Genomic DNA, 24439 nt, shown 5'->3' with positions numbered 1-24439 from the left:
TTGCTGTAGGTGAAGGGACATTTTTTTTCCCCCACTACAAAAGCTGTCTGAAAGGAGGCCAGTGTGTGGAAGATACAACTAAACTTGCTGTCTTTGTCATGTTTACAAAAGAACTCTGAATGCCCCTCTAGTTCTGTATTCTTTCTTTTTACATCTCACAGAGGCCGTCCTCATAGTTTTATGGTATTTTATAATTTAGTATTTTTAGTAGAGTGTGATTTATTATGTTTTTACTGTTAAAAGGTTATTGAATGTACTAAATTTTAGAATATTAAATATGATTTTAAAACAGTGATACTTGCTATAAATTTATTTCCTATTCAATATAGGCTCATTTTTTTTTAAAAAAAAAACAAACAAGTAGAAGTATATAAAGAGTTAATCCTGGATGATTCAATATACTGAAAATGGAGATCAAGTCTGTGTACTGAAATACTAAAAATATTTACCATACTGAAATTAACTGTGGTTGATAGCTTGTTACATATGGCTTTCTGGATTTTTTACCCTGTTTATACAAACAGGTATACCTTTATTTTACATGAAATTCTATAACTTTATGAATATCATGATATCTTTTCATGTCATTATTTGTGTATTTAACATCTGCCTTCTTTTTTTCTTTTTTTTTTTCTTTTTTGAGATGGGGTCTTGCTTTGTTGCCCAGGCTGAAGTGCAGTGGCATTCCCAGCTCACTACAGCCTTGACCTCTTGGACTCAAACTATCCTACTGCCTCAGCTTTCTGAATAGCCAGGATGACAGGCATGTGCCATCATACCAGGTTGTTATTATTATTTTTTTAAGACAGAGTCTTGCTCTGTCACCAGGCTGGAGTGCAGTGGTATGATCTCGGCAACCTCCATCTCCTGGGTTCAAGTGATTCTCCTGCTTCAGCCTCCCAAGTAGCTGGGATTATAGGTGTGTGCCACCACGCCCGGCTAATTTTTGTATTTTTAGTAGAGACAGGGTTCACCATGTTGACCAGGATGGTCTCGATCTCTTGATCTCGTGATCCACCCGCCTTGGTCTCTCAAAGTGCTGGGATTACAGGTGTGAGCCATCGTACCTGGTCACCAGGTTAATTATTAATTAAAAAAAATTTTTTTTTTGTACAGATGGGGGTCTCACTATGTTCCCTACCCAGGCTGTATTACATCTTCTGAAGATGCATCTGAGCTGTTAGCTGTCATGGTGAATTGAGGCTCTAGTGGAGATTCTATAGTAAAGAGCTTCTATAAGTTCACAAATACTTCTTTCATCTTAAAGCCTAGGCTGTGCGCGGTGACTCACACCTGTAATCCCAGCACTTTGGGAGGCTGAGGTGGGTGGATCACAAGGCCAAGAGATCAAGACCATTCTGGCCAACATGGTGAATCCCTGTCTCTACTAAAAATACAAAAATTAGCTGAATGTGGTGGCGGGCACCTGTAAACCCAGCTACTCAGGAGACTGAGACAGGAAAATCCCTTGAACCCGGGAGGCAGAGTTTGCAGTAAGCTGAGATCTCACCATTGCACTCCAGCCTGGACGACAAGAGCAAAAACCCTGTCTCAAAAACAAAAAAACAAAGGCTTTCTTTTAAAGTGTTTTTACTTGTAGACCTTAACTAAATTTCTTACATAGGAATGCTAAATCTTTTTTTTTTTGTAATTTTTTAAAATTGGAGATAGAAGATTATTTTTCTCACTTTTTTTTTTCTTTTTCTTTTTTTTGAGACAGCATTTCACTCTGTTGCCTAGGCTGGAGTAAGTACAGTGGTGTGATCTCAGCTCACTGCAGCCTTGACCTCCCAGGCTTAGGTGATCCTTCCACCCCAGCCTCTCGAGAAGCTGGGACTACAGGCATGTGCCACCATGCCTGGCTAATTTTTTGTATTTTTGTAGGGACAGGGTTTCAGCATGTCGCCCTTGGTAATCTTGAATTCCTGGGCTCAAGCAATCCTCTCACCTTGGCCTCCCAAAGTGCTGGGATTACGGGTGTGAGCCATTGCTCTCAGCGTGTTCTCACTTTTAAGAGAGGATAATTTGAATAAAACTAGTCAAATATATTAAGTATTGTTTGCCATGAAAACTGGTTGAGTATCTCTGTTTGTGAAAGAAGATTATACTGAGACACACCAAGATATTTGCCTCCAAAGACTCTCTTGAGTTACATTTGAATGTTGGGAAATGTCTGTGATAATTCTATGTCTGACATTGCTTGACAGAACTGAAATTGGTTAACGGTACAAATGCATGTAGTTAGTTAGTTTATTGTGGGCATCTGAGGGCACTGTAAAACTTAACTATTTATAACATCATCTGAGTAAGTTGATCATCTTTTGTCAAAAATTATGTTGTGAGAGAGTTTTCATTTGAAAATTTCTTGGCTACTGACATTAATTAGGAGTTGATACTAGAATGGACTTTCATAGAAGTTCACAGCCTGGGATGGCCCATGTCATCTTTAATCTTTAACTCAGTGATGTTTGAATTATTCAGTAGTTGGCTTAGCCATATTCAATTTCAAATAAGTGTTCAATGGTGTTAGTGACTTATTTCTAAATGGTACACAACATTTTAAAAGTTTTGCTATTGATTTATAGTGATGAGTTTCCTGTCTGATTTGAGAGGTTCTGACAAATTTTTTAAGAAACAGATGTAACCATGAAATACATTAGTGTTATGAAAGGTTTTCTTTTTTTGTGTATATTTTGTGTTTGTGTAAGAATGTAAAAAGGGATGGATTACAAGATAATAGAAAAATGGTTTTCATACTAAAAGACATGAAAGACATAATGGAAAAAGGACTTTTTTTTTTTTTGAGATGGAGTCTCGCTCTGTCACCCAGGTTGGAGTACAGTGGCACGATATCGGTTCACTGCAACCTCTGCCTCCTGAGTTCAAGCGATTCCCCTTCCTCAGCCTCCTGAGTAGCCGGGACTACAGACATGTGCTACCATGCCTGGCTAATTTTTTAAATTTTTTGCAGAGACAGGATTTCACCATGTTAGCCAGATGGTCTGGATCTCCTGCCTTTGTGATCCGCCTGCCTCAACCTCCCAAAGTACTAGGATTACAGGTGTGAGCCACCGCACCCGGCGGAAAAAGGACTATTTTTAATAACAACTTGTGAAGGCCTTTTTTTTTTTTTTTTAATGAGACTGTCTTGCTCTGTTGCTCAGGCTGGAGTGCAGTGGTGTGATCACGGCTCACTGCAGCCTCAAACTCCTGGGTTCAAGAGATCCTCCTGTCTCCAGCCTCCAGAGTAGCTAAGACCTCAGATTTGTGTCACCAAGCCTGGCTAATTTTAAAATTAAGTTTGTTGTTGTTGTTGAGATAGAGTATCACTACGTTGCCTAGGCTGTCTAGAACTCCTGGGCTCAAGTGACTTTCCTACCTTGGCCTCTGCAAGTGCTGGGATTACAGGCATGAGCCACTGTGCCTGGCTGGGACTAGTCTTAACAATAAATATGTGGACCCTATTTAAGAAAACTAATTATTAGTTGGTGGTTAAGAACATGGACCTCGAATCACACAGATCTGGATTAGATCTTGGCTTTACTGTTTATTGTATTAGCTTGAGCTAGTTATTTAAACCAGTGCTCAGCTATTGATGTGCATAAGAATCATCTGGGGATCTTGTTATACTACAGATTTTGATTCAGTACATCTGTGGTGTGGCCAGAGAGTCTTCATTTTTAACAGGTTCCCAGGTGATTCTGGTGCTGTGGTCCAAGGACCATATTTGGAGTTGTAAGACTTTTATGTTTTCTAAGCTGTCTCAATTTCCCCAACTTTAAAATGAGGATAATAAACCTTCCATTTGGGACATTAAGTGATGAGGTGAAAATGTATAAAAAGTTATTTGTACAATGCCTGGAATATTGTAAGCACTGTTTTTTAATATTATTTAGAAATTAATAAATGTGAATTATTTTGTGTTTCCGAGTAGGAAAACTAAATATATAAAGATGTTATTTCTGGGCCAGCTCACACCTGTAATCCCAGCACTTTGGGAGGCCAGGATGGAAGGATCACTTGAGGCCAGGAGCTGGACACCAATCTGGGCAACAGAGCAAGACCCTGTCTAAAAAAAATGAGAGCGAGAGAGCAGTGTTATTTCTTAGCAGCAAGTAAGTGCAGAGGTTTGAGACAGTTCTGATGAAAACCTGTTTTATTTCAGGAAAGCCTCATTTGCTGCTTGTTTCCCAGAGTCAATGTGGAATCACACAGAGACTTAACCCAGCTGTGTTCAGGAGATTCTGTACACAGTCCCACTCTCCTGCCTCACGTCTCAATTGCTGACATCTCTACCCTAGAACTACCCCTTATTTGCACAGTATCTTCAACTCCTCTTTTCTTCTCTACCTCCTGCCACCATTTTAGTAATGATGTTTGAGTGTGAATCTAACTGCATTTTCATAATTTGTTTAAAATGAATTGGTTTTGGTCATGAGGAAATAATAAAATACTGTTTTTATCTTCTGCTTTTGAACTTAAAAGAGTGTCTTCCTGTTGCATCAACTGCAATTCATTTTATTCCATCCATTGGTGTTGATTGAATACCTCACTGATTCTGTGCTATGTCAGTGCTTATGAGAAACATGAAGAACACTGTCTTTGCCATCTTGGAGTTCACAATGTAATAGAAGGCAGAAAAATGATTTATAGAAGCTGTGTTGATTTATACAAGTTTTATGTTTTTAGTTACTAAAAATACTCTTTTTTCCATTATACTTTTAATGGGTTATTACTGATATTTATGAAAATGTATTTTAAAAAATATACTGTTGGCTGCAGTGGTGCCCTCCTATAATCTCAGCTACTCAGGTGGCTAAGGGAAGAGGATCTCTTGAGCTCAGAAGTTTAAGACCAGCTTGGGCAATGTAGTGAGACTGTCTTTTAAAAATATATAGGCTGGGCTGGGCACCGTGGCTCACGCCTGTAATCCTAGCACTTCAGGAGGCCGAGGCAGACAGATCACAAGGTTAGAAGTTTGAGACCAGTCTGGGCAACATGGTGAAACCCTATCTCTACTAAAACAAAAATTAGCTGGGCATGGTGGCGCACTCATGTAATCTCAGCTACTTGGGAGGCTGAGGCAGCAGAATCACTTGAACCTGAGAGGCAGAGGAACAGAGATTGCTTCACTGCACTCCAGCCTGCAGCCTGGGCAAGACAGAGGGAGACTTGCCTCAAAAAAAGAAAAAAATGTATAGGCTGGCCACAGTGGCTCACACCTGTAATCCCAGCACTTTGGGAGGCTTAGGCAGCAGAATCACTTGAGTCCAGGAGTTTGAGACCAGCCTGGGCAACATAGTGAGACCTCATCTCTACAAATAGTAAAAAAATTAGACATGGTGGTACATGCCTGTGGTCCCAGATAGTCAGGAGGCTGAGGTGGAAGGATAGCTTGAGCCCAAGTGGTTGAGGCTTTAGTGAGCTGAGATTGTGCCACTGTACTCCAGCCTGGACTACAGAGGGAGACCCTGTCTCAAAAAAAAAAAAAAATATATATATATATATATACACACACACACACACACACACACACACACAGCTATATGTATATATGGTGTGTACACACACACACACACACTTATGTATATATATAAATCTCATGGGAATTTAGTTTTGGTAGGTAGTATTTTAAGATGGCCAGAATATTCTCATCTGTATAATACTCATCCCTTGAACATGAGCAGGACCTATGAATACGTGGGCTGTAACAACTCCCGTGATTTGGTTATGTTTTATGCAAAGATGAAGGTATTTTGCAGAGATAATTACAGTTGACCCTTGAGCAACACTGGTTTGAACTGCATGGGTCCACTTATGGGTGTTTTTTTCACATTAAATATGGACAGCCCTCTGTATCAGTGGGTTCCACATCTGCAACCAAATGCGCATCGAAAACACAGTATTCCAGGGATGCAAAACCACTATATATGGAGGGCTGCCTTGTGGTACTTGTTGTATTAGCGAGTTACACAGGGCCAACTTTGGGACTTGAGTTTTTTGACACCTGCAGATGGTCCTGGAACCACTCCTCCGTGGGCATCGAGGAGTGACTGTACTCTGACTTTTAATCAAAAGGGTAAACCCCTGATGTAATCAGGCAGGCCCTTTAGAACACAATCTAGAGCTCAGAGAGAAGCAAGAAAGATTTTCCTTCTGGTCTTGAAGCAAACAAGCCATGCTGTGAATTGCCTGTGGAGAAGACCATGTGGCAAGAAATGGCAGGCAGCCTCTAGGAGCTGAATGACTCTCGTCTAAGAGCTAGTGGTAAACAGAGCCTCAGTCCTGTACCCAAAAGGGACTGAAAGCTGCCAACAACTAACAACTAGTGAGCTTGGAAGAGTACTCCAAGACTCAGGTGAATTCACAGCCTTAGCTGATGCTGCAGTTTCAGCCTAGTGAGGTCCTACATGGAGGACCCCGCTAACCTGTGCCCAGAATCCTGACACACTTGAGACTGTGAGATAAATTTGTGTTGTTTTACTGTGTTTGATAGTAAAATTTACAAATAAAATGAATCTGTGTTGTTACAATAGCAATCTAATAGTAATACTAAAATTTGGGAGTGTGATGGAGCAGGGTTGCCTCAAAGAAGGTTTGCCTTAGGTATTCAAGGATGATAGATAAAGTATTTACAAGTGAATAATAGGCAAGGGTATTCGAGGCAGAGGGAAGAGCTGAAAAGAGGAAAGGCTGAAAATTGCAGGATATGTTTGATGTGTGGCTAATTAACCTGTGAATGCTGTGTAGCATAATGGTAGATAAAACCAGAAAAGGTAGGTTGGGGCCGAAATGTGGAGGGTTGTAGAAGTTGGGCTGACAGGTAAATAGAGAATTTTTAGGCAGGAGATAATAATGTATCTGTTTTAAGCAGATTGGGGCATTTGTGGGATATATTGTAGAGGACAGGAAAGACTGATGGGAGGGGATATAAATTTCTTTTACCTCTTTCACATTTTTCTCATTTCATACCTTTTTTTTTTTTTACCCATACTTATCTTGCTTACAGCTTTTTAACACCTTTACTTAAGTTTTTTTTTTTTTTTTTGTAGAGGCAGGGTCTCACTATGTTGCCCCAGGCTGGTCTCAAACTCTAGGCCTCCATCTATCCTTGTTCCTTGGCCTCCCAAACACTGGGATTATGATGTGAGCCACTGTGCCTGGCCTTCTACTTTTTTGCCAGCCTCCTGAAGTTTCCACACATACAAGAGGTCTTGGAATACTCTACAGCACAATGTAATTATTCTTTTTTTTTTTTTTTTGAGAGTCTCCCTCTGTCATCCAGGCTGGAGTGCAGTGGCCTGATCTCAGCTTGCTGCAACCTCTGCCTCCTGGGTTCAATCGATTCTTGTGCTTTAGCCTCCCGAGTAGCTAACACTACAGGCGTGTACCACCATGCCTGGCTAATTTTTGTATTTTTAGTAGAGATGGGGTTTCACCATGTTGGCCAGGCTGGTCTTCAACTGGTGACCTCAGGTTACCTGCCTGCCTTATCCTCCCACAGTGCTGGGATTACAGGCGTGAGCCACTGCACCCAGCCAAATCCTCTCATTCTTTTTTTTGATTGGTCTTTCTTGCCAACTCTCATTCTTAAAGAAAAAAAAAAACCAAAGCTAACACTCTTTCCCTCAGTTATTCTAGGTCTTGTTTTTTTTTGTTTTTTTTTTCTGAATTTCTTTTCTTCTTCTTTTTTTTTTTTTTTTGAGACAGTGTCTTGCTTATGTCACCTAATAGTGCAATCCCAGCTCAGTGCAGCTTGGAACTCCTGGGCTCCAGTGATCCTCCCACCTCAGCCTCCTGAGTAGCCAGGACTACAGGTGTGCGCTACCACACCTGGCTATTTTTTATTTATTTTTTGTAGAAATGGGGTCTCACTATATTAATCCCTGCTGGTCTCTAACTCCTGGCCTAAAGCAATCCTTCTATCTGAGCCTCCCAAGTAGCTGCAACTGTAGGCATATGCCACTGTGCCTGGCTAATTAACAGTTTTTTATTCAGAGGTAGGGTCTTACTATGTTGCTCAGACTGGTCTCAAACTCCTGGCCTCAAGCCGTCTCTTGTCTCAGTCTCCTGAGTAGCTGGGATTATGGGTGTGAGTCACCGAGCCTGTCTTTTCTTGGATTTTCTGTTGCACTGTTCATTCCATACCATCTTCCTCCGTGCTGCTGGTCTTTGGGTTGGTTCAGGTGGTAGACTTAATCAGGGTTGGCTCCTCGTGGGGGAATCATTCCTATAGTCCTAGCACTCTGGGAGGCAAAGACAGGCGGATCATCTGAGATCAAGGGTTTGAGACCAGCCTGGCCAACATGATTAAACCCTGTCTCTACAAAAAATGCAAAATTAGCTGGGCATGGTGGCGCATGCCTGTAAAACCAGCTACTCAGGAGGCTGAGGCAGGAAAATTGCTTGAACCCAGGAGATGGAGGTTGCAGTGAGCTGAGATCGTGCCACTGCACTCCAGCCTGGGCAACAGGGCGAGACTCTTATCTTAAAAAAATTAATTAGGGCTGTGTGTTACACAAGTACTGGGGACCTTTTTTTTTTTTTTTTTGAGATGGAGTCTCACTGTCACCCAGGCTGGAGTGCAGTGTGCAATCTTGGCTCACTATAACCTCTGCCTCCCAGGTTCAAGTGATTCTCCTGCCTCAGCTTCCCGAATAGCTGGGACTATAGGTGTGTGCCACATGCCCGGCTAATTTTTTGTATTTTGAGTGGAGATGGGGTTTCACTGTGTTAGCCAGGATAATTTCAAGCTCCTGACCTCGTGATCCACCCTCCTTGGCCTCCCAAAGTGCTGGGATTACAGGCGTGAGCCACTGCACCTGGTGTATTTTTTTTTTAAATTTAATTTTTGTTTTTAATTTAAAAATTAAAAATTTTTCTTTTTTAGCTGTCGTCAGGAGGAAATAATTTTTTGTACGTGAATATTGCTTCCTGGAGTTGTATACCATAGAGACTCTGGGAGTCATGATGTCTTTTGTGAAAACACTATTAAATATTGATATATTTATTTCTAGCCGGGCATGGTGGCCCGTGCCTGTACTTGCAGCTACTCAGGAAGCTGAGGTGGGAGGGTTACTTCAAGGGAGGCGGAGGTTGCAGTGAGCTGAGATCACACCTGTGCACTCCAGCCTGGGCAACAGAGTGAGACTCTCTTTCAAAATAAAAAAAAGTAAATATTGATATATTTATTTCTGACAAAAATTAAGGACATTTTTGCCTGGTGAAAACCTGTCTGTCATTGGTTTGGAACATAAAAGTCAAACCTTGAGAACAGATGTGGGGGACAAGAAGGGCAACCGTTTCCCAGTCTTAGGATTGGATTGCTTCATATGTATTTCTCAGCTCTGTTTTCTAGCAGATAAGAGGTAGTAAATGACAAAGTTTTAATGAAAATGTTTTTCAAACTCAATTTCTTATAGACCTTCCATAGGGAATTTGTTGATTCTGAAAGTTGTCTATGAAAATTGACGTTTTAAGCTTTAATGGCAATCTTAAAAGTTACATATTTTTAACTTGCTGTGTGATTTTGGTATCCATATTTAATGGAAGTAGGCAGACGAAAGGGAAATGATGCATTTGTACCAAGCAAAGGTCACCGCTGTCATCATGGTGCATCAATAGAATGAAGGTTTCACCATAGTTTGAATAAGAAAATGTGGTCATATGTGTCCACAAAGCACATCTCAGGTCTCATGAGTAGGAGTTAAGACCATTATAATGTAGTTAACAGTCTAATGTTATTTTAATTTTTACTTAAAATGGAAGCTCATTGTTTTATAATTGGATTTAAAATTTTTTTTAATTTCATCTTTATTTTGTTTTTGAGACAGTCTCCCTCTGTCACCCAGCCTGGAGTGCAGTAGCACAATCTCGGCTCACTGCAATCTCTGCCTCCTGGGTTCAAGCAGTTCTTGTGCCTCTGCCTCACAAGTAGCTGAGACTTGCGCACACCACCACACCTGGACTATTTTTTACATTTTAGTAGACACGGGGTTTTGCCATGTTAGCCAGGCTGGTCTTGAACTCCTGGTCTCAAGTGATCCACCCACTTCAGCTTCCCAAAGTGCTGGGATTAAGAGGGTGAGCCACTGTGCCCGACCTGTGTTTGGATTTAAATTGTAAATTTGGGCTGGGCACAGCAGCTCACACCTGTAATCTCAGCACTTTGGGAGGCTGGGGTGGGTGGATCACCTGAGGTTAGGAGTTGGAGACCAGCCTGGCCAACATGGTGAAACCCTGTCTTTAAGTTGATGTTTTTTGTGACTAAGTAAAAGATTACCATGTACCCAAAACTAAATCTAACTTCTCAAAACATGTTCTTCCTTTTGCATTTCATTTTCCTTTCTTTTATCAAAATTAAAAAAAAAAAAAAACATTTAAATTTGTATTTCATTTTCCTTTCTTTTATCAAAATTTAAAAACCTAGAATCATCTGTGTTTTTAAGGTCACCTGCCACTAAAAGTCTTATGGATTTTTGAAATCTCTCATTTCCATTTCCAATTCGTGAGGCTTAGTTACTGTAGTTTGAGAAACTGGATTTCATTACCTGTCTATTAAAGCCCCCTCCAATCCATCTGACCTCCCTGTTTTTGTTAGAATAATCTTAAAATGTGAGTCTCATTGTAATGTTTCTTTTCTTAGTTTTTTGCTAACTCCTCACCTGCCAGTAAGGTAAATTCAAGCCTTATTGTGTGGCATTAAAGGTGTTTTATTGTGATCTTGCCCTTGCCTCTATGTTCAGTTCTCTTTTACTGTTGCTGCTTTTGTGTCCAGTGCTGCACCAGTAATGAGTGGTTCATGAAACATGCCATTTCTTCCGGGTATATGTGTTTTCTTGTTTACTTTTTCTGAAATTCCCTCACCTTTCTTCACTTATTAAGTTCACTTCTATTTTTGTTTTATTTTATTTTTGTTTTTTTGAGACGGAGTCTCGCTCTGTCACCCTGGCTGGAGTGCAGTGCAGTGATCTTGGCTCACTGTAACCCCTGCCTCCTGGGTTCAAGTAGTTCTCCTGCCTCAGCCTCCCGAGTAGCTGGGATTATAGGTGCCTGCCACCATACGCAGCTACTTTTGTATTTTTAGTAGAGATGGGGTTTCACCATGTTGGCCAAACTGGTCTTGAACTCCTGACCTCGTCATCCGCCTGCCTCGGCCTCTCAAAGTGCTGGGATTACAGGCATGAGCCACTGTGCCCAGCCTGTAGTTTCTATTCTTTTAATGATGGCCTGTTAGAATGAGTAAGTACAGATGCTTCTGATTTGCAATAGGGTTATGTCCCAAGAAGCCTATTGTAAATTGAAGATATCCTAAGTTGAAAAGACATGGCTGACTGGGAGCTTGGGTTCCCTGCTGCTGCCCAGCATCACAAGTATGAATGTGTATGCCTTTTGCAGCAGCTTAAACCTGAAAAATCAAACCACTGTGATTTGGGGACTTTTTGTATTCCTTCTGCTTCTGTTTTCTGGAAGACATTGTAGAGAATTGGTATAGTTTCTTTAAGTGTTTTGTAGAGTTCACTAGTAAACCTATCTGAGCCTGAGGCTTTCTGTTTTGAAAGGTTATTAATAATTAATTCAGTTTCTTTAATAGATGCTAGGCCTATTCAGATTATCTGTTTTTTTCTTGTGTGACTTTTGTCAGATTGTGTCTTTCAAGGAATTGGCTTTTTCTTCCAGGTTATCAATTATGTGGGCATAGATTTGTTCAAAATTTCTTTTTTTTTTTTAAAGACAGAGTTTCACCATGTTGGCCAGGCTGGTCTTGAACGCCTGACCTCAGGTGATCCGCCCGCCTCAGCCTCCCAAAGTGCTGAGATTACAGGCGTGAGCCACCACACCCGGCCCCAAAATTTCTTTATTATCCTTTCAGTGTTCATGGGATCTGTAATGATGTTCCTTCTTTCATTTGTGATACTACTAATCTGTGTCTTCTCTCTTTTTTACTTAGCCTGGCTAGAGGCTTATTGATTTTATTGATCTTTCCAGGAAGCAGCATTTGGTTTTGTTAGTTTTTTCGTATTGATTTCTTGTTTTCAATTTCATTGTTTTCTGTTATAATTTTTATTCTATTTTTCTCTTACTTTGGATTTAATTTGCTTTTCTAGTTTTTAGGCCAGGCGTAGTGACTCAAACCTGTAATCCCAGCAGTTTGGGAGACCAAGGCAGGCGGATCACAAAGTCAGGAATTCGAGACCAGCCTGGCCAATGTGATGAAACCCCATCTCTACTAAAAATACAAAAAAAATTAGCCAGGCATGGTGGCAGGTGCCTGTAGTCCTAGCTACTTGGGAGGCTGAGGCAGGAGAATTGCTTGCACTGGGAGGCGGAGGTTACAGTGAGTCGAAATCACGCCATTGTACTCTAGCCTGAGCAACAGAGCTCCGTCTCAAAAGAAAAAAAGAGCTGAAATTTTGATATTAGATGTTTTTTGTTTTTGTTGGAGGCAGGTTCTCTGTCACCCAGGCTGGAGACTGGGGGCTGGAGGCTGGAGTGCAGTCGTGTGATCTCAGCTCACTGCAACCTATGCCTCCTGGGCTCAAGCAGTCCTCCCACCTCAGCCTCCCAAGTAGCTGGGGCTGCAGGCATTCACCACCATGCCCGGCTAATTTTTGAATTTTTTTGTAGAGACAGAGTTTCACTGTGTTGCCCAGGCTGGTCTTGAACTCCTGAGCTCAAGTGATCTGTCAAGTGATCTGGCCGCCTTGGCCTCCGAAAGTGCTGGGATTATAGGCATGAGCCACCACACCTGGCATAGGTCTCCTTTTTTTTTTTTTTTTTTTTTTTTTTGAGACAAACTCAAACTCATAGATCTCCTCCCCCCCCGCCTCCCCTTTTCTTTTTGAGAAAGAGTCAAGCTCTGTCACCCAGGCTGGAGTGCAGTGGCTCGATTTCAACTCACTTCAACCTCCACCTCCTGGGTTCAAGCAATTTTCCTGCCTTAGCCCCCTGTGAAGCTGGGATTACAGGCACCTGCCTCGGCCTCCCAAAGTGCTGGGATTACGGGCATGAGCCACCTTGTCCAGCCCAGATCTCCTTTTTTAATACATGCATTCAGTCTGTAAATTTTCCTCTAAGCATTGCTTTTGCTGTATCCCACAAGCTTTGATGTTATATTTTTCTTATTTATTTATTTATTTTTGAGACGAAATTTCCCCCTTGTTGCCCAGGCTGGTGTGCAATGGCATGATCTTGGCTCACCGCAACCTCTGCTTCCCGGATTCAAGCTTCACCTGCCTCAGCCTCCGGAGTAGCTGGGATTACAGGCATGTGCCACCATGCTCAGCTAATTTTTGTATTTTTGGTAGAGATAGGGTTTCACCATGTTGGTCAGGCTGGTCTCGAACTCCTGACCTCAGGTGATCTGCCTGCCTTGGCCTCCCAAAGTGTTGGGATTACAGGCATGAGCCACCACGCCTGGCCAATTTTTTTTTTTTAAACTCTTTACCTGCCTTAAAATTATTATTTTTTTAAGAGACAGTTTTGTTGCCCAGGTTGGTCTCGAACTGCTGAGCTCAAGCCATCTGCCCACCTTGGCCTTCCACAGTGCTAGGATTACAGGTGTGAGCCACCGTGCCTAGAAAAATATTTTAAACTTATTTTGGGATTTCTTATTTGACGCATGTGTTAATTAGAAGTGTGCTATTTAGTTTGCAAATATTTAGGGATTTTCCAATTATCCTTATGATTTGTAGTTAAATTCCACTGTACTCTGAGAACAGGCATTGTGTGATTTGTTTTTTTAAATTTGTTATGGTGTGTTTTATGGCTCAGAATGTGGTCCATCTTGGTGAATATTCCATGTGAGCTTAAGAAAGGTCTGTTTACCTTGCAGAGTCTTCAGCTCCTCTCTGTGTTTTGTCCAGGTTGTATAGCTACATTCAGTGGGAGTGACAGGGTAGAATATGCTTAGTCCATCTTAAGAATTGGAACTCATCCCTACGTTTTGTGGTATTTCCTTCGGAAAGATCAGAAATATGGTTACTTTTAATTTACTTCTTTGATATGTTGCTTTATTTAAGGTATATACCAATTTGTAATGCCACCAGCATTGTATGAAATCACTAGTTTTGTCACATAGGGATATATTTTAAGGTTAACACTTTTTGCTTAAAAGTATAAGAGACAGCTTGGAAGTTCAGCTATAATCAAATAATATTGCCTTAAATGGTTAGAAAAGCATAAAATATAAGTTATTAAATATATATTTCAGTCTGAAGTTTTTCATGTAAAATTCAGGTTTCTTAGCAGAGTATGGTGGTATGTGCTTATAATCCTAGCTACTTGGGAGACTGGGGTGGGAGAATCACTTGAGCCTAGCTAGCAATTCAAGATCAGTCTGGGCAACACAGCAAAACCCTATCTCAAAAAGAAAAGGCCAACTGTGGTGGCTCACGCCTGTAATCTCAGCACTTTGGGAGGCCAAGGAGGGTGGATCACCTGAGGTCCGGAGTTCCAGACCAGCCTGGCCAACATGGTGAAACCCCATCTCTACTAAAAATACAAAAACTAGCCAGGCATGGTGGCAGATGACTGTAATCCCAGCTACCCGGGAGGCAGAGACAGGAGAATAGCTTGAATCTAGGAGGTAGAGGTGACAGTAAGCCAAGATCATGCCACTGCGCTCCAGCCTGGGCAACAAAGAGTGAAACTCAGTCTCAAAAAAAAGAAATTAGATTTCTACTTATGTTCACTTTATTTGTCACCATTTCTTCTCTTTGTCAATTTCCCTCTTTATATTAGGCTTAAAATTTTTTTTTTTTTGGAATATAGACACAATGGAGATGAGGAAGTCGTGGCTGCTGTGGAGTAAAGGAAGGCACCAAACTAATATACCCTGGGTTGTGATGGAGAGGTCATTTTGTCGTTTTCTTCTGAAACCCTTTCTGGGTTTCGGTATATAGGATAAGAGATTTAGGCAAAGACCAGGGGAAATATTATAAATATTGTAAATTTTTAAAAATCGGTTGTTTACATCTATTAGCTAATAGAGGGAGTGGTTCATTGGTGATTGTCTTAGGTTGGCTCAGGGTAGGATCAATTTGCAAATACTACATCTCGGTGGCATATATGTGGGGACTCATTGTATAGAGCATTTAATGTAGTTAAGTAAATATTTATCGAACACTTGTTATATGCTGGGCACCGCTCTAGGATCTGTGGATGTAACTGAACAAATGAGGAAAAATAAAATCCCTGCCTGCAGAATTGCTTGAACCCAGGAGGTGGAGATTGCAGTGAGCTGGTATTGTGCCGCTGCACTCTAGCCTGGGTGACAGAGAGAGACTCCGTCTCAAAAAAAATAAAAATAAAAAAAATAAAAAAATAATCCCTTCCTGCATGGAATTTAACAGATTTGTAGGTAGGGGTAAAAGATGGACAAACATGGTAAATAAATTACGGTGTATAGTATGTTAGTGGTAAATGCTGTGGGGTAAAGGAAAGCTGGATGACTAGGGAATGCTGAGCTGGTTTTGATGTAGTTCGCAGTTTAAATAGGATATTCAGGGAGTGCTTCACTGAGAAGTTGACATTTGACCAAACATATGAAGGCAGTGAAGCTTTGCATATATCCAGGAAAAGGGCATTCTACATGGATGGAATAAACAGTGCAAAGATTCTGAAGCAGGAGAGTGCCTGTCTTAGTCTAGCAATGATGAGTTGGCCAATGTAGCTCCACGATTAATTGGAAGCTTATTCCACGAATGCAAAGCTACTTTTTTTATTAGGAAACTAGAGATTCATTAAATTACTAGGTCAGTAATAAAAACTATATGTAGAGATGGGTACATATGGGTACAATCCTTGTCGCAGCAACCCAGACAAGGATTTTATTTCCTATACTCTTCTTGTGTCTAGGCAGTGCCAAGTGACTATTTTTTGTAGTAGAATGTGAACAGAAGTAATACGTGTCACTTCCTAGCCAAGGTATTCAAGAGTAGGGTGTGCTTTTTCTATGTGTTTTCTTTTCGGGTTGGATACCGAGAACTCTGTGGCTTACCACATGGCTTGCCACATACTGGAAAGAGCTTTGTTTTTTTAATTGCTTGATTGAGAAAAGCTGCCCGTCTCCACCCCCCAAAAAAATCAAACTAACAGCCAATAACACAATGATAGTAAATTGCTAGAGACAAGTACATGAAAATATTAGAAACGTGATGAAGACACTTGCTATTATTACTGTTATTTGGCATTTTTCTAGAACTTGTAGCCAATATAGTATTAAAAATGAGGTGTAGGACACTGTCCCAGCTGCCACCTAGACTCAGAGCTCCATCCAAACCTCCAGCAAAGACATCCCAGCCATGGCCATGCAGAAAATCTTTGCCCAGGAAATCCTGGACTCTAGGGGCAACCCCACAGTGGAAGTGGACCTGCACACAGCCAAGGGCTGATTCTGAGCAGCTCTGTCCAGTGGAGCTTCCATGGGTATCTATGAAGCTCTGGAACTAAGAGATGGAGACAAAGCCTGCTACCTGGGGAAAGGAGACCTGAAAGCTGTGGAACACATCAAGACTCTAGGCCCTGCTCTGCTGGAGAAGAAACTAAGTGTTGTGGATCAAGAAAAAGTTGACAAATTTATGATTGAGCTGGATAGGACTGAGAATAAGTCCAAGTTTAGGGCCAGTGTCATCTTGGGGATGTCCTTGGCCATGTGTAAGATGGGAAGAGCTGAGAAGGGGGTCCTCCCTTACCGCCACATTGTAGATCTCACTGGAAACCCTGACCTCATAACTCCCAGTGCCAGCCTTCAGTGTGATCAGTGGGGGCTCCCATGCTGGAAACAAGCTGGACACATAGGAGTGCATGATTCTGCCTGTGGGAGCCAGCTTCTTTAAGGCAGCCATCCACATCGTTGCTGAGGTCTACCACCATCTCAAGGGGTCATCGAGGCCGAGTATGGGAGGGTTGCCACCAATGTGGGTGATGAAGGTGGCTTCACACCCAATATCCTGGAGAACAGTGAGGCCTTGGAGCTGCTGAAGACGGCCATCCAGGCAGCTGGTTACCCAGACAAGGTGGTGATTGACATGGATGTGGCAGCATCTGAGAATGGGAATCGAAATGGGAAGTATGATCTTAACTTCAAGCCACCCGATGATCCCGCATGGCGCATCACTGGGGAGAAGCTCGGAGAGCTGTATTAGAGTTTTATCAAGAACTATCCTGTGGTCTCCACCCTTTGACTAGGGTGGCTGGGCCTCTTGTACCTCATTCCTCTTGGGGGTGGGCATCCAGATTGTGAGGGATGACCTGACAGTCACCAACCCCAAGAGGATTGCCCAGGCCATTGAGAAGAAGGCCTGCAACTCTCTGCTGCTGAAGGTCAACCAGACTGGCTTGATAACCGAATTAATCCAGGCGTACAAACTGACTCAGTCTAATGGCTGGGCGGGTGATGTGAGCCACCATTCTGGGGAGACTGAAAACGCATTAATTGCTGACCTTGTGGTGGGGCTCTGCACAAGACAGATCAAGACTGGTGCCCCCTACTGCTTGGAGCATCTGGACAAATACAGCCAACTCATGAGGATCGAGGAGGCTCTTGGGGACAAGGCTACCTTTGCTGGACACAAGTTCTGTAACCCAAAGGCCGAGTGAGAATCTGGAGGCTCCAGAACTCCACTGGACAGACCCAGGTCTTCCAGATCTGCTTCCTGAAATAAACACTGGTGTCAACAACAACAACAACAACAACAACAAAAACAAAAACAGAGGTGTAGGCTGGATGCGCAGTGGCTCACACCTGTAATCCCAGCACTTTGGGAGGCTGAGGTGGGGGGATCACCTGAGGTCAGGAGTTTGAGACCAGCCTTGCCAACATGGTGAAACCCTGTCTGTAATAAAAAATATAAAAATTAGCTGGTGTGGTGCGGCATGCCTGTAATCTCAACTACTTGGGAGGCTGAGGTGGGAGAATCGCTTCAACCCAGGAGACAGAGGCTGCAGTGAGCTGAGATCATGCCATTGCACTCCAGCCTGGCCAATAGAGTGAGACTCTGTTTCTAAATAAATAAATAAATGCATTATCAAGATTGTGTTTCTGTCTCTTTATGTTTGGGGTGTTGGTTTGATCCTCAGACTCTGTGTGGAGCAAGAAAGGTGTTAGCTTTAGCCTCAAGTCATGCAGATTTAACTCCAGTCATTATTGGGGTGAACAGAGTTTTAATTTTTCTCTTATTCTGCTCTTTGGCCTTAGCTTGAGTCTTATTCCCATTAGTAAACCGTTTACTGTGGTCAAGAGGATGGGAAGTATTAATTGGGTTATATGTATTACTGCTAGTGTTGCTTTACACTGTATAAATTGAGAATGGAGTAGGGGATGGATCTCCAAAGAAAATCAGGGCCTTTTTAGCAGAAGAATTTTGAATGGTAGGCAAATTCCTGAAAACAGAAATCTACCTTAGGCTTTATGGAGTCCATGGACCCACAGCAACTAACAGTAAAAATTATGCCTTTCTCTGAGAACAGTCTTTATAGCTGTCATTCTCCACCCTTAAAAAAGATTACATATTGCCGGGCATAGTGGCTCATGCCTGTAATCCCAGCACTTTGGGAGGCTGAGGTGGGCGAATCACAAAGTCAGGAGTTCAAGAACAGCCTGGCCAATATGGTGAAACCCGGTCTCTACTGAAAATACAGAAATTAGCCGGGCACTGTCTGCACCTGTAATCCCAGCTACTCTGAAGACTGAGGCAGGAGAATCACTTGAACCTGGGATTCGGAGGTTACAGTGAGCCAAGATCACACCACTGCACTGCAGCCTGGGAGACAGAGCAAGACTCTGTCTCAAAAAAAAAAAAGAATAAGATTAGTAAAATCTGTTTTGCCAGGCGAGGTGGCTCATGCCTGTAATCCCAGCACTTTGGGAGGCCCAGATGGGCGGATCACGAGGTCACGAGTTGGGGACCAGCCTGACCAACAGTAGAGATAGTGAAACCCTATCTCTACTAAAAATACAAAAGTTAGCTGTGCCTGTAGTCCCAGCTACTCAGGAGGCTGAGGCAGAAGGATCACTTGAACCCGGGAAGCAGAGGTTGTGGTGAGCTGAGATTGCGCCACTGCACTCCAGCCTGGGCAACAGAGCGAGACTCCGTCTCAAAGAAAAAAAAAGAAAAACAGATTACATATCGATAATGGGTTTGGGAGAGAAAACAGCATTAAAAAAAATTTTTATTTATTTAAAAAAGAAAATGCTTCATGAATTTGCATGTGATCCTTGTGCAGGGGCCATGCTGATCTCTGCATGTTCTTAGTGTGTGTGCTGCAGAAGTGAGCACAAAATGCCATTTTAACGGAGGATAGCTTCATTACCAAAGGCATATGTGAGAATTATTTTTGAGGGACTTTGGAATTGGACTGACTTAATCTCATGGGGCTAATCTATTGAGGACAGCAGAGTATAAGTTTGGGTAGTCACAGTATAGCCATATTTTGAATGACTTTTTAGGAAATGCAATTGTAGTAGATGCTTAGGCATTTGTTCAAATCAACTGTAGTAAAAAAATCAATTATTTTAAGAATATCAGACATTACAAATAAATTGTTTTCTTTTCCATAATTATACCTTTCATTTTACTTCTCTTAGGTAGATATAATTGTGATTGCCTTGTTGATCCAAGACTTTTTGGGGGTAGAGATGAAAAATGATTATAAGAAATTTTTTTTTATTGCCAACTTACGGGTTTTTTTGCTTTTTTTTTTTTTGAGACAGAGTCTCCCTCTGTCGCCCAGGCTGGAGTATAGTGGCGCAATTTCGGCTCACTTGCAACATCTGTTTCCTGGGGTCAAGTGATTCTTGTGCTTCAGCCTCCCGAGTAGCTGGGACTGCAAGTGCACGCCACCATGCCTTGTTAAATTTCGCACTTTTAGTAGAGACAGGGTTTCACCATGTTGGCCAGGCTGGTCTCTAACTACTGACCTCAGGTGATCTACCCACCTGGCTCTCCCAAATTGCTGGGATTACGAGGGTGAGTCACCACGCCCAGCGGGTTTTCTTGCCCCCCCCCTTTTTTTTTTTTTTTTTGGAGATGGGGTTTTAGTTTTATTGTTCAGGTTGGACAGGCTGGAGTGCAGTGGCGTGATCTCGGCTCACTGTAACCTCCCCCTTCTGGTTTCAAGTGATTTTCCTGCCTCAGCCTCCTGAGTAGCTGGGATTACAGGCACCTGCCCCCACACCTGGCTAATTTTTGTATTTTAGTCGAGTCAGGGTTTTACCATGTTGGCCAGGCTGGTCTCAAACTCGACCTTGTGATCCACCTGCCTCTGCCTCCCAAAGTGCTGGGATTACAGGCATGAGCTATTGCGCCCGACCTCTTGCATTTTAATCAGAAAATAAATTGGAACACTTTATGGCTTTGAGGTCTTTTTTTTTTTTTGGTCAAAGTTTCACTCTTGTTGCCCATGCTGGAGTGCAATGGCAGGATGTCGACTCATTGCAACCTCCGCCTCCTGGGTTCAAGCGATTCTCCTGCCTCAGTCTCCCGAGTAGCTGGGATTACAGGCATGCGCCGCCATTCTCAGCTAATTTTTGTGTTTTCAGTAGAGATGGGGTTTTGCCATGTTGGCCAGGCTAGTCTCAAACTCCTCACCTCAGGTGATCCGCCCACCTCGGCCTCCCAAAGTGCTGGATTGCAGTCATGAGCCACTGCAGTAAACAGTCAATTTTCAGAACCATTCCATTAATGATTGGGATAAAAAGTGAAATATTTCTGAAGAGTTTAAAGTTTGAGGCCAGGCGTGCTGGCTCACACCTGTAATCCTAGCACTTTGGAAGGTCAGGGCAGGAGGACTATATGAACCCAAGAGTTTGATACCAGCCTGGGCAACATGGTGAGACCTTGTTTCCAAAAAAAAAAAAAAACAAAAAAATTAGCTGGGCGTGGTGATGTGCTCCTGTATTCCCAGCAACTTGGGAGGCTGAGGTTGGAGGATTGCTTCAGCCTGGGATGTCAATACAGCAGTGAGCTGTGATCCCACCACTGTACTCCAGCCTGGGTGACAAAGGGAGACCCTGTCTCAAAAAAAAAAAATTTTTTTTTTTTTTAAATTAGTCTCACTGATTTTACCATTCATATATTCTTATTACTTCTGTTTATAGACCTGGGTGAGAATTATAGTAGAGGGAATATTGGGATGAGAGATGTACTCTAGTATTAGTTAGGATCTGTGATTGCTGTATTAGCTCCATTTTCTTAGTGTATGATTTAGCCTACTTCATTTTATTAGAAGTTTTTTTTTTTTTTTTTTTTTTGAGACAGAGTCTCACTCTGACACCAGACTGGAGTGCAGTGGTGCAATCTCGGCTCATTGCAACCTTCACCTTCCGGTTCAAGTGATTCTTCTGCCTCAGCCTCCCGAGCTGCTGGGACTACAAGCACGTGCCACCACACTTGGCTGATTTTTGTATTTTTTTTAGTAGATACAGGGTTTCACCATGTTGGTCATGATGGTCTCAATCTCAGCCTCCCAAAGTGCTGGGATTACAGGTGTGAGTCACCAAGCCCAGCCTTTTTTTTTGTTGTTTTTTTAAATCAGGGATGGCCTAACAACTCTAGAATTTGAAACCCACTTTTTAGCTTAGACATAGAATCCTTCTAGCGAAGTTCTTCTGTGATGGTCACACAGTATGTTTGTAGAATGGCACTGTCAACCTTGTTTCCTGCTACTATTCCTTCTTTGTTGGCTGGACTCAGTATGAAATCTTGATCCTCCAGTGTGGATAAGAGTTGGGGTTATTTTTTTATTTTTATTTTTTATTTTTTTGAGACGGAGTTTCACTCTTGTTACCCAGGCTGGAGTGCAATGGCGCTATCTCGGCTCACCGCAACCTCCGCCTCCTGGGTTCAGGCAATTCTCCTGCCTCAGCCTCCTGAGTAGCTGGGATTACAGGCACGCGCCACCATGCCCAGCTAATTTTTTGTATTTTTAGTGGAGACGGGGTTTCACCATGTTGACCAGGATGGTCTCGATCTCTTGACCTCGTGATCCACCTGCCTCGGCCTCCCAAAGTGCTGGGATTACAGGCATGAACCACCATGCCCGGCAAGAGTTGGGGTTATTTAAGACAAACTAAACCTATTATGTTTCAAGATGATAGAAATGTTTTGAGGAAACATCATAGTATTTAGGTCATTTAAATTTATTATATTTTAAAAATTAGAGATGGGGGCCAAATGTGGTGGCTCACACCTGTAATCCCAGCCCTTTGAGAGGCCAAAGCGGATAGATTGCTTTTGAGCCTGCAATCTGGAGTTTGAGACCAGCCTGGACAACATGGCGAGACTCCATCTCTAATAAAAATACAAATAATTAACAGGGCTTGGTGACGTGTGTCTGTGGTCCCAGCTACTCAGGAGGCTGAGGTGGGAGGATTGCCTGAGCTCGGGATTGCAGTGAGCTGTGTTCGTGACAGTGTTCTCCAGCCTGAGTAGAGACGCTGTCTCTCACACACACACACACACACACACACACACACCCTCCCCACACATGCGTGCGCGCGTGTGCGCGCACACGCGCTCGGAGGGAGATGGATGGGTTCTTACTCTGTTGCCCAGGCTGCTTTTAAACTTGGCCTGAAGTAGCCCTCCTTGCCTTGGCCTGCCAAAGTGCCAAGCCCAGCTTCATGTTTTGTGGAAAGTTTTTTCTTTTTTTTTTGTATTTTTGTATTTTTTTCTTTTTTTTGTGGAAAGTTTTAAAACAGCAAAATGTGTCTGGGCACAGTGGCTCACATCTGTAATCCCAGCACTTTGGGAGGCTGAGGCAGGAGGATCACTTGAGGCCAGGAGTTCAAGACCATCCAGGCCAATATAGCGAAACCTCGTCTCTACTGAAAATACAAAGAATTAGCTGGGCATGGGAGTATAATTCCAAATACTCAGGAGGCTGAGGCATGAGAATCACTTGAACCTGGGAGGCAGAGGCTACAGTGAGTTGAGATCATGCCACTGCCCTCTAGCCTGGATGACAGAGTGAGACTCTGTCTCAAAATAAATAAATAAAAATAAAAACAGCAAAACGTAAAGAAGGAGGAACAGAATTATCTTACTTATTTTGGGGTCATGGTTCCCTTTTGGAATTTGTTTTCCTTTTTCTGCCCACCATGAGTCACTGCAAATGATTCCTTTTGAACTTGATGAAAACTGTGGATCTCCCCAGAAAAATATATAAACACTAAATACTATATCTAATTTCAAGGAGGTTCATGGACTCCTGAAGCCCAAATTATAAATAAATAATCTAAAGTCATTATTATTATTTTCAAGGTGGAGTTTTGCTCTTATTGTCCAGGCTGGAGTGCAATGGCGTGATCTCTCGGCTCATGGCAAACTCTGCCTCCCATGTTCAAGTGATTCTCCTGTCTCAGCTTCCTGAGTAGCTGGGATTACAGGCGCCCGCCACTACGCCCAGCTGATTTTTGCTATTGTTAATAGAGACAGGGTTTCACCATGTTGGCCAGGCTGGTCTCGAACTCCTGATCTCAGGTGATAACGCACACCTCGGCCTCCCAAAGTGCTGGGATTATAGGCATGAGCCACGCTCCCAGCCCAAGGTCATACTAATATTTGTATATTTATTTCTAATCCTTCTATTTTAAAATTTAATTGAAATGTTACTGTGTATTCAATTTTGTATATCATAAGCATTTCCTTATCTTTGGAAACTCCACTTAAAAGTTTTTTTTTTTTTTTTTTTTGAGACAGAGTCTTGCTCTGTCTCCAGGTGCCAGGTGCCAGGCTGGAGTGCAGTGGCATGATCTGAGCTCACTGCAACCTCTACCTTCCGGGTTCAAGCTATTCTCCTGCCTCAGCCTCTTGAGTCGCTAGGACTACAGGCATATGTCACCACGCCCAGCTAATTTTTGTGTTTTTTAGTAGAGATGGGATTTCACCATGTTGACCAGGATGGTCTCAATCTCTTGACCTTGTGATCTGCCCTCCTCAGCCTCCCAAAGTGCTGGGATTGTAGGCTTGAGCCACCATGCCTGGCCTAAAGGCATGAGCCACCATGCATTTTTAATGACAGCATAATATATTTATTTTCAATTTAGGAATAATTTATTGGGTTCCTCTTAAGTTTTTGGTATTTTCTAATTTGAGGAGCACAGATATAAGAGGCTTGTGGTCTCTCTTTGCTTCTCTACTAAGGATCTCTTTGGAATGTGAGTTACATTACTTGATTATCTTAGTGTTGGGTATTTAGATTATTTATTTTTATAACTATGTTACAGATAATACTGCAGTAACATTTTTGTGCCTAGGCCTCATGTATTTCTGTTACTTTGCTTTGATAGATTGCTAGAAGAAGAGTTACTGGGCAAGAGGGTGTTACTCTTTGAAAGGGTCTTGAAGTTAAATTAATACCAATTTTTTTTTTTTTGAGATAGAGTCTCGCTCTGTCACCCAGGCTAGAATGTAGTGGTGTGATCTCAGCTCACTAC

At 42.3% G+C, this 24439-nt stretch overlaps 1 protein-coding gene and 2 pseudogenes across 1 annotated transcript in view; 2 read left to right on the top strand and 1 right to left on the bottom strand.

Annotated features, from left to right (window-relative positions):
• The window catches only part of ASXL2 (ASXL transcriptional regulator 2), a 148476-nt gene that overhangs the window by 7521 nt on the left and 116516 nt on the right, over positions 1-24439 (top strand). The window lies entirely within an intron of this gene.
• Positions 14571-17684, top strand: LOC105717882 (beta-enolase-like; annotated as a pseudogene).
• On the bottom strand, positions 19183-19280 carry LOC135269801 (U6 spliceosomal RNA; annotated as a pseudogene).

The sequence above is a fragment of the Aotus nancymaae genome, unplaced genomic scaffold, assembly GCF_030222135.1.
Source record: "Aotus nancymaae isolate 86718 unplaced genomic scaffold, 86718_ANA_hifiasm-v0.15.2.pri h1tg000057l, whole genome shotgun sequence".
Classification (NCBI taxonomy): Eukaryota; Metazoa; Chordata; class Mammalia; order Primates; family Aotidae; genus Aotus; species Aotus nancymaae.
This window is presented reverse-complemented; position numbering and strand designations above follow the sequence as displayed.